At 35.2% G+C, this 6,458-nt stretch overlaps 1 protein-coding gene across 1 annotated transcript in view; it reads left to right on the forward strand.

Annotated features, from left to right (window-relative positions):
- Positions 1-3,750: 3,750 nt before the first annotated feature.
- LOC107564066 (zinc finger protein 507-like) overlaps positions 3,751-6,458 on the forward strand; it is a 10,246-nt gene continuing 7,538 nt past the window's right edge. The window contains exon 1 of the mRNA XM_016249064.1: positions 3,751-3,866. The gene's annotated coding sequence lies outside the window, so the exon portion shown is untranslated. The remainder of the gene's footprint in view (positions 3,867-6,458) is intronic.

Genomic DNA, 6,458 nt, shown 5'->3' on the forward strand with positions numbered 1-6,458 from the left:
CACCCCCAAAACAAAATCAAGACTTTGTAAAAAAGCATAATAGGACCCCTTTAATTAATGGTCCAAAAAGAATGTCTCTATTACAAACAACAGAACAACAGTTAATAATAACAAAAAATGGGAATGCTTAAAAGTGCATATATGCCATATATGTAATCAAATAACATTTCAGTCAAAAATGCATATTTTACATTTTATATATTTAAGCCTTTATTTTTTTTAATTGAAGAGTTGTCAATAATAGCAATAGACTAAACATTCACATTGAATAATCTTCTCAGGTTATGATGGATAACATATGTTTGCAATGGATATCTAATTCATATACAAATTAAATAAAAACTACAACAATTATAATGTTAATTGAACTAAATAATAAAAACATGCTCCAATTCATAGGGTTGCATCTTACTTCAAGGGTCTTCACTTTATTATATTATTAATAATAATAATAATAAACAAATTGATTTTTTACTAAATAAAATAAATTAACAGACCATTTTATTCCGTCTTGTTCTGTTCGGGTATAATAAATTACAATCAATGCATACAATTATTAAATTAGCATTTCAGTACAAACAAACAAAGTATCAAGTAAAGAAAGAAATAATTATAAAAAGTAGAGCGTAAGAACTTCTTTCTCAAAAAGCGGTGGCAGGTGTTTCTGGCTGATATCGCCGTCCTCGGTCACATGACCTGCAGCAAGTCACGTGATTGGCGCTCCATTTTCGCCATTTTGATGCCAGAGAGAAGCACTTTTGCACCCCAGGAATAAAATAAAGCAGCGCATCACGAGCTCCCAGGCCAAAGATCAGACACAACTGCAGCATCAGTAAGTAGTGTTCGGATGGTTGTGACAGTCGCATGGCTCTGGGCTGTTTATTAAACGGCACAGTTGTATTTTACAGCTCATGTTGAACTGTAAAGCGTGCATGTGTGTGCTGTGTGCTGCTGTTGTCAGAAACGTCCTGCCCCTTTCTCACGTTTCGTCTCCACGGATATCACGGACACCATGTTCTCAAACACACACAACCTGCTAAACCTCAGCTCAACTATCTCACACCGATCATCCGAGATTGATTTGCACGTGCTGTGTATCTGTCATTAGGTCTGTGTCTTTAAACATCCGTCATAACTTCATATTCTGTCGCGCACCGAGACATAGAGTGTTTATTATTAACCCCTTCACCATTCGTGTTTTTTTGTTTCTTGGTTGATTTTTGACTTGGCTACTTGTTGCTTTTTAACAAACTTATAATGTAGTACATTTTGAATATTTTAGTGTTACAACATATTGGCCTATATGATCTTACAGGGAAAGTACAATCCAAATGATAAATCGGTCATCATTTGATCGCCCTCGTGTTGAAAACCTGTATGAATTTCTTTATTAATTAGTTCACTCTCTCACACAATCACACATACAACTACATTGAAAAGAAAGAAGAAAAAAGTTAAGTGTGTGAGTGAAATAATTTTTTTATTTTGGACCCAATTGATTTATATTGTACAGACAAATAAAAAAAAATGGGCAAACAACTACCCTAACTGTTTCATTTGGAAAATGAAAAAGCACACAGAGCTTTCCTTGGAATCAGTTACAGTAGTATAATTGCATGCATTTCCATGTGCTCATGCTCCACGTGTTTTTGTTTTGATTCAGTGTAGTACTCTATAACTTCCTTTTTAACTGTAGGTCAAAAATGCAGAAGTGCTGTGAGCAAATGTTTTAAGAAAGTGAAAGATCAACTCATGAGTCAGACCTATTAGATGTGATTCAGTCATTTTAAAATATCCCTGAAGGGTGTTACAGTCATTCATTATTGAACAGTAATACCTGACAGAGTGATCTGGGTTCCCAGGTGCAATTTATTTTTATTTATTGTTTTATGATTAGAGCTAAAATGTGCTAACTGATAACATGAATGCATATTTGTCATATTAAACAGACGTATGAGCTGGGGGTAATACTTGGAACGCTATTGGTCATTAAATGTTTCTCTAAAAACAAAAATACTATTAATTTAGAATGCATTCAACTCTGACAAAGTGCTGTGCTGATGAATATTAATCATGTTGCCTGCATGCGCTCAAACTGATTTGCTAAACTGGTCATAGGACATCATGCGGTGAAAATTGCCAATGGCTAACAATAGACATTATTTAGTTGCTTAGCGCAAGACTTTGTTGCATATGAGCAGTGTCGGGGGTAACGCATTACAAGTATCGCGAGTTATATAATCAGATTACTTTTACCAAGTAACTAGTAAATGCATTGCTTTTATGCTTTACTAGTAATCCATTACTTTTTAATTTACAACAAATTATCTTGAGTTACTGTTTCAAGTAAGTAACACAAGTTACTTTGTTTACCCATGCATTGACTGACAGCTCTCCTGTCCCCATGTTGAGAGAATCCAGGAGTAAGCGCAGAGGCGTTGTGTGCGCTGTGTAAACATAATGTTACTGTAATTCTAGACCAGTGTACGAATTGTGTCAAAGTTCTTGGGTGCCCACCCTCCCCCACCCTTCAAAAATACATAAATGTTATTTCTTATCGTTGATGAAACCTAATGACTGTTTGTCGGTTCCAAGATAAAAGCTTTGTCAATATCAGTTAATTAGGTGTACCAAACAATTATTAAGCAAAGAAAAATTGAATATCTTACCCATAGGCAGAGAGCGAACCAACTGCAGGGTAAGGCTAAAGTAGCATAATGTTAGTGTATCCTAATCTATTAACTACACACATCATAATCTCGTCTGTTTAGACAACAATACCACATATGGTGTCATAAAATATATTTAAATACGACTGAATTTGTATTTAAAGTTATCACAATTTAATAAAAACATTCTAAGTTGCTAATTATAATGCTTTTATTTTCAGTTATTCAAATAGCGAGTAAATTATGGAGAAATCGAGCAAAGAACATTTACATTAAAGGTCACTTTAATGTAACTTCAGGACTTCAGGCTAGCCAGAGTTTAAGGACTTAAATCTCCTGTTATAATCAATGAAGCTGTCCATACACTTTATGATAAATTAATCTCTTACTTACATCGTACGTACATCTGCACTTTGTTGCTTATGATGAGAGAATTTGCGAGCTTCAGTCAGAATTCATTGAGTGCGCGCACTGAACAAAACTCCGGTGTTTCAGCGATGATTCATCTGAACGCTTCTGATTGGCCACTGCATTCATAAACAGTGATTAGTTATAAAAGTGATTAGTTATAATGCTGTAAAACATATAAAAAGAAATATGATGTAATGTGAGAAGGTCTAGGCTAATTTTATACAGCAGTTGACACTTTTATTTTAATTTCCATTTTCACTAGTTTCATGTTTCAAGTATTATAGTTTTATTGAAAAACCAGGGGGCCCAAAAAGTTGGGCTGGGAACCCCCCCCCCCCCAATCAGACCTCACCAACGGTTGTTAACTTCAAGGGTCTTCACTTTATTATATTATTAATAATAATAATAATAAACAAATTGATTTTTTACTAAATAAAATAAATTAACAGACCATTTTATTCCGTCTTGTTCTGTTCGGGTATAATAAATTACAATCAATGCATACAATTATTAAATTAGCATTTCAGTACAAACAAACAAAGTATCAAGTAAAGAAAGAAATAATTATAAAAAGTAGAGCGTAAGAACTTCTTTCTCAAAAAGCGGTGGCAGGTGTTTCTGGCTGATATCGCCGTCCTCGGTCACATGACCTGCAGCAAGTCACGTGATTGGCGCTCCATTTTCGCCATTTTGATGCCAGAGAGAAGCACTTTTGCACCCCAGGAATAAAATAAAGCAGCGCATCACGAGCTCCCAGGCCAAAGATCAGACACAACTGCAGCATCAGTAAGTAGTGTTCGGATGGTTGTGACAGTCGCATGGCTCTGGGCTGTTTATTAAACGGCACAGTTGTATTTTACAGCTCATGTTGAACTGTAAAGCGTGCATGTGTGTGCTGTGTGCTGCTGTTGTCAGAAACGTCCTGCCCCTTTCTCACGTTTCGTCTCCACGGATATCACGGACACCATGTTCTCAAACACACACAACCTGCTAAACCTCAGCTCAACTATCTCACACCGATCATCCGAGATTGATTTGCACGTGCTGTGTATCTGTCATTAGGTCTGTGTCTTTAAACATCCGTCATAACTTCATATTCTGTCGCGCACCGAGACATAGAGTGTTTATTATTAACCCCTTCACCATTCGTGTTTTTTTGTTTCTTGGTTGATTTTTGACTTGGCTACTTGTTGCTTTTTAACAAACTTATAATGTAGTACATTTTGAATATTTTAGTGTTACAACATATTGGCCTATATGATCTTACAGGGAAAGTACAATCCAAATGATAAATCGGTCATCATTTGATCGCCCTCGTGTTGAAAACCTGTATGGATTTCTTTATTAATTAGTTCACTCTCTCACACAATCACACATACAACTACATTGAAAAGAAAGAAGAAAAAAGTGAAGTGTGTGAGTGAAATTATTTTTTTATTTTGGACCCAATTGATTTATATTGTACAGACAAATAAAAAAAAATGGGCAAACAACTACCCTAACTGTTTCATTTGGAAAATGAAAAAGCACACAGAGCTTTCCTTGGAATCAGTTACAGTAGTATAATTGCATGCATTTCCATGTGCTCATGCTCCACGTGTTTTTGTTTTGATTCAGTGTAGTACTCTATAACTTCCTTTTTAACTGTAGGTCAAAAATGCAGAAGTGCTGTGAGCAAATGTTTTAAGAAAGTGAAAGATCAACTCATGAGTCAGACCTATTAGATGTGATTCAGTCATTTTAAAATATCCCTGAAGGGTGTTACAGTCATTCATTATTGAACAGTAATACCTGACAGAGTGATCTGGGTTCCCAGGTGCAATTTATTTTTATTTATTGTTTTATGATTAGAGCTAAAATGTGCTAACTGATAACATGAATGCATATTTGTCATATTAAACAGACGTATGAGCTGGGGGTAATACTTGGAACGCTATTGGTCATTAAATGTTTCTCTAAAAACAAAAATACTATTAATTTAGAATGCATTCAACTCTGACAAAGTGCTGTGCTGATGAATATTAATCATGTTGCCTGCATGCGCTCAAACTGATTTGCTAAACTGGTCATAGGACATCATGCGGTGAAAATTGCCAATGGCTAACAATAGACATTATTTAGTTGCTTAGCGCAAGACTTTGTTGCATATGAGCAGTGTCGGGGGTAACGCATTACAAGTATCGCGAGTTATATAATCAGATTACTTTTACCAAGTAACTAGTAAATGCATTGCTTTTATGCTTTACTAGTAATCCATTACTTTTTAATTTACAACAAATTATCTTGAGTTACTGTTTCAAGTAAGTAACACAAGTTACTTTGTTTACCCATGCATTGACTGACAGCTCTCCTGTCCCCATGTTGAGAGAATCCAGGAGTAAGCGCAGAGGCGTTGTGTGCGCTGTGTAAACATAATGTTACTGTAATTCTAGACCAGTGTACGAATTGTGTCAAAGTTCTTGGGTGCCCACCCTCCCCCACCCTTCAAAAATACATAAATGTTATTTCTTATCGTTGATGAAACCTAATGACTGTTTGTCGGTTCCAAGATAAAAGCTTTGTCAATATCAGTTAATTAGGTGTACCAAACAATTATTAAGCAAAGAAAAATTGAATATCTTACCCATAGGCAGAGAGCGAACCAACTGCAGGGTAAGGCTAAAGTAGCATAATGTTAGTGTATCCTAATCTATTAACTACACACATCATAATCTCGTCTGTTTAGACAACAATACCACATATGGTGTCATAAAATATATTTAAATACGACTGAATTTGTATTTAAAGTTATCACAATTTAATAAAAACATTCTAAGTTGCTAATTATAATGCTTTTATTTTCAGTTATTCAAATAGCGAGTAAATTATGGAGAAATCGAGCAAAGAACATTTACATTAAAGGTCACTTTAATGTAACTTCAGGACTTCAGGCTAGCCAGAGTTTAAGGACTTAAATCTCCTGTTATAATCAATGAAGCTGTCCATACACTTTATGATAAATTAATCTCTTACTTACATCGTACGTACATCTGCACTTTGTTGCTTATGATGAGAGAATTTGCGAGCTTCAGTCAGAATTCATTGAGTGCGCGCACTGAACAAAACTCCGGTGTTTCAGCGATGATTCATCTGAACGCTTCTGATTGGCCACTGCATTCATAAACAGTGATTAGTTATAAAAGTGATTAGTTATAATGCTGTAAAACATATAAAAAGAAATATGATGTAATGTGAGAAGGTCTAGGCTAATTTTATACAGCAGTTGACACTTTTATTTTAATTTCCATTTTCACTAGTTTCATGTTTCAAGTATTATAGTTTTATTGAAAAACCAGGGGGCCCAAAAAGTTGGGCTGGGAACCCCCCCCCCCCCAATCC

This window comes from Sinocyclocheilus grahami, unplaced genomic scaffold (assembly GCF_001515645.1).
Source record: "Sinocyclocheilus grahami isolate Dianchi unplaced genomic scaffold, SAMN03320097.WGS_v1.1 scaffold906.1, whole genome shotgun sequence".
Taxonomy (NCBI): Eukaryota; Metazoa; Chordata; class Actinopteri; order Cypriniformes; family Cyprinidae; genus Sinocyclocheilus; species Sinocyclocheilus grahami.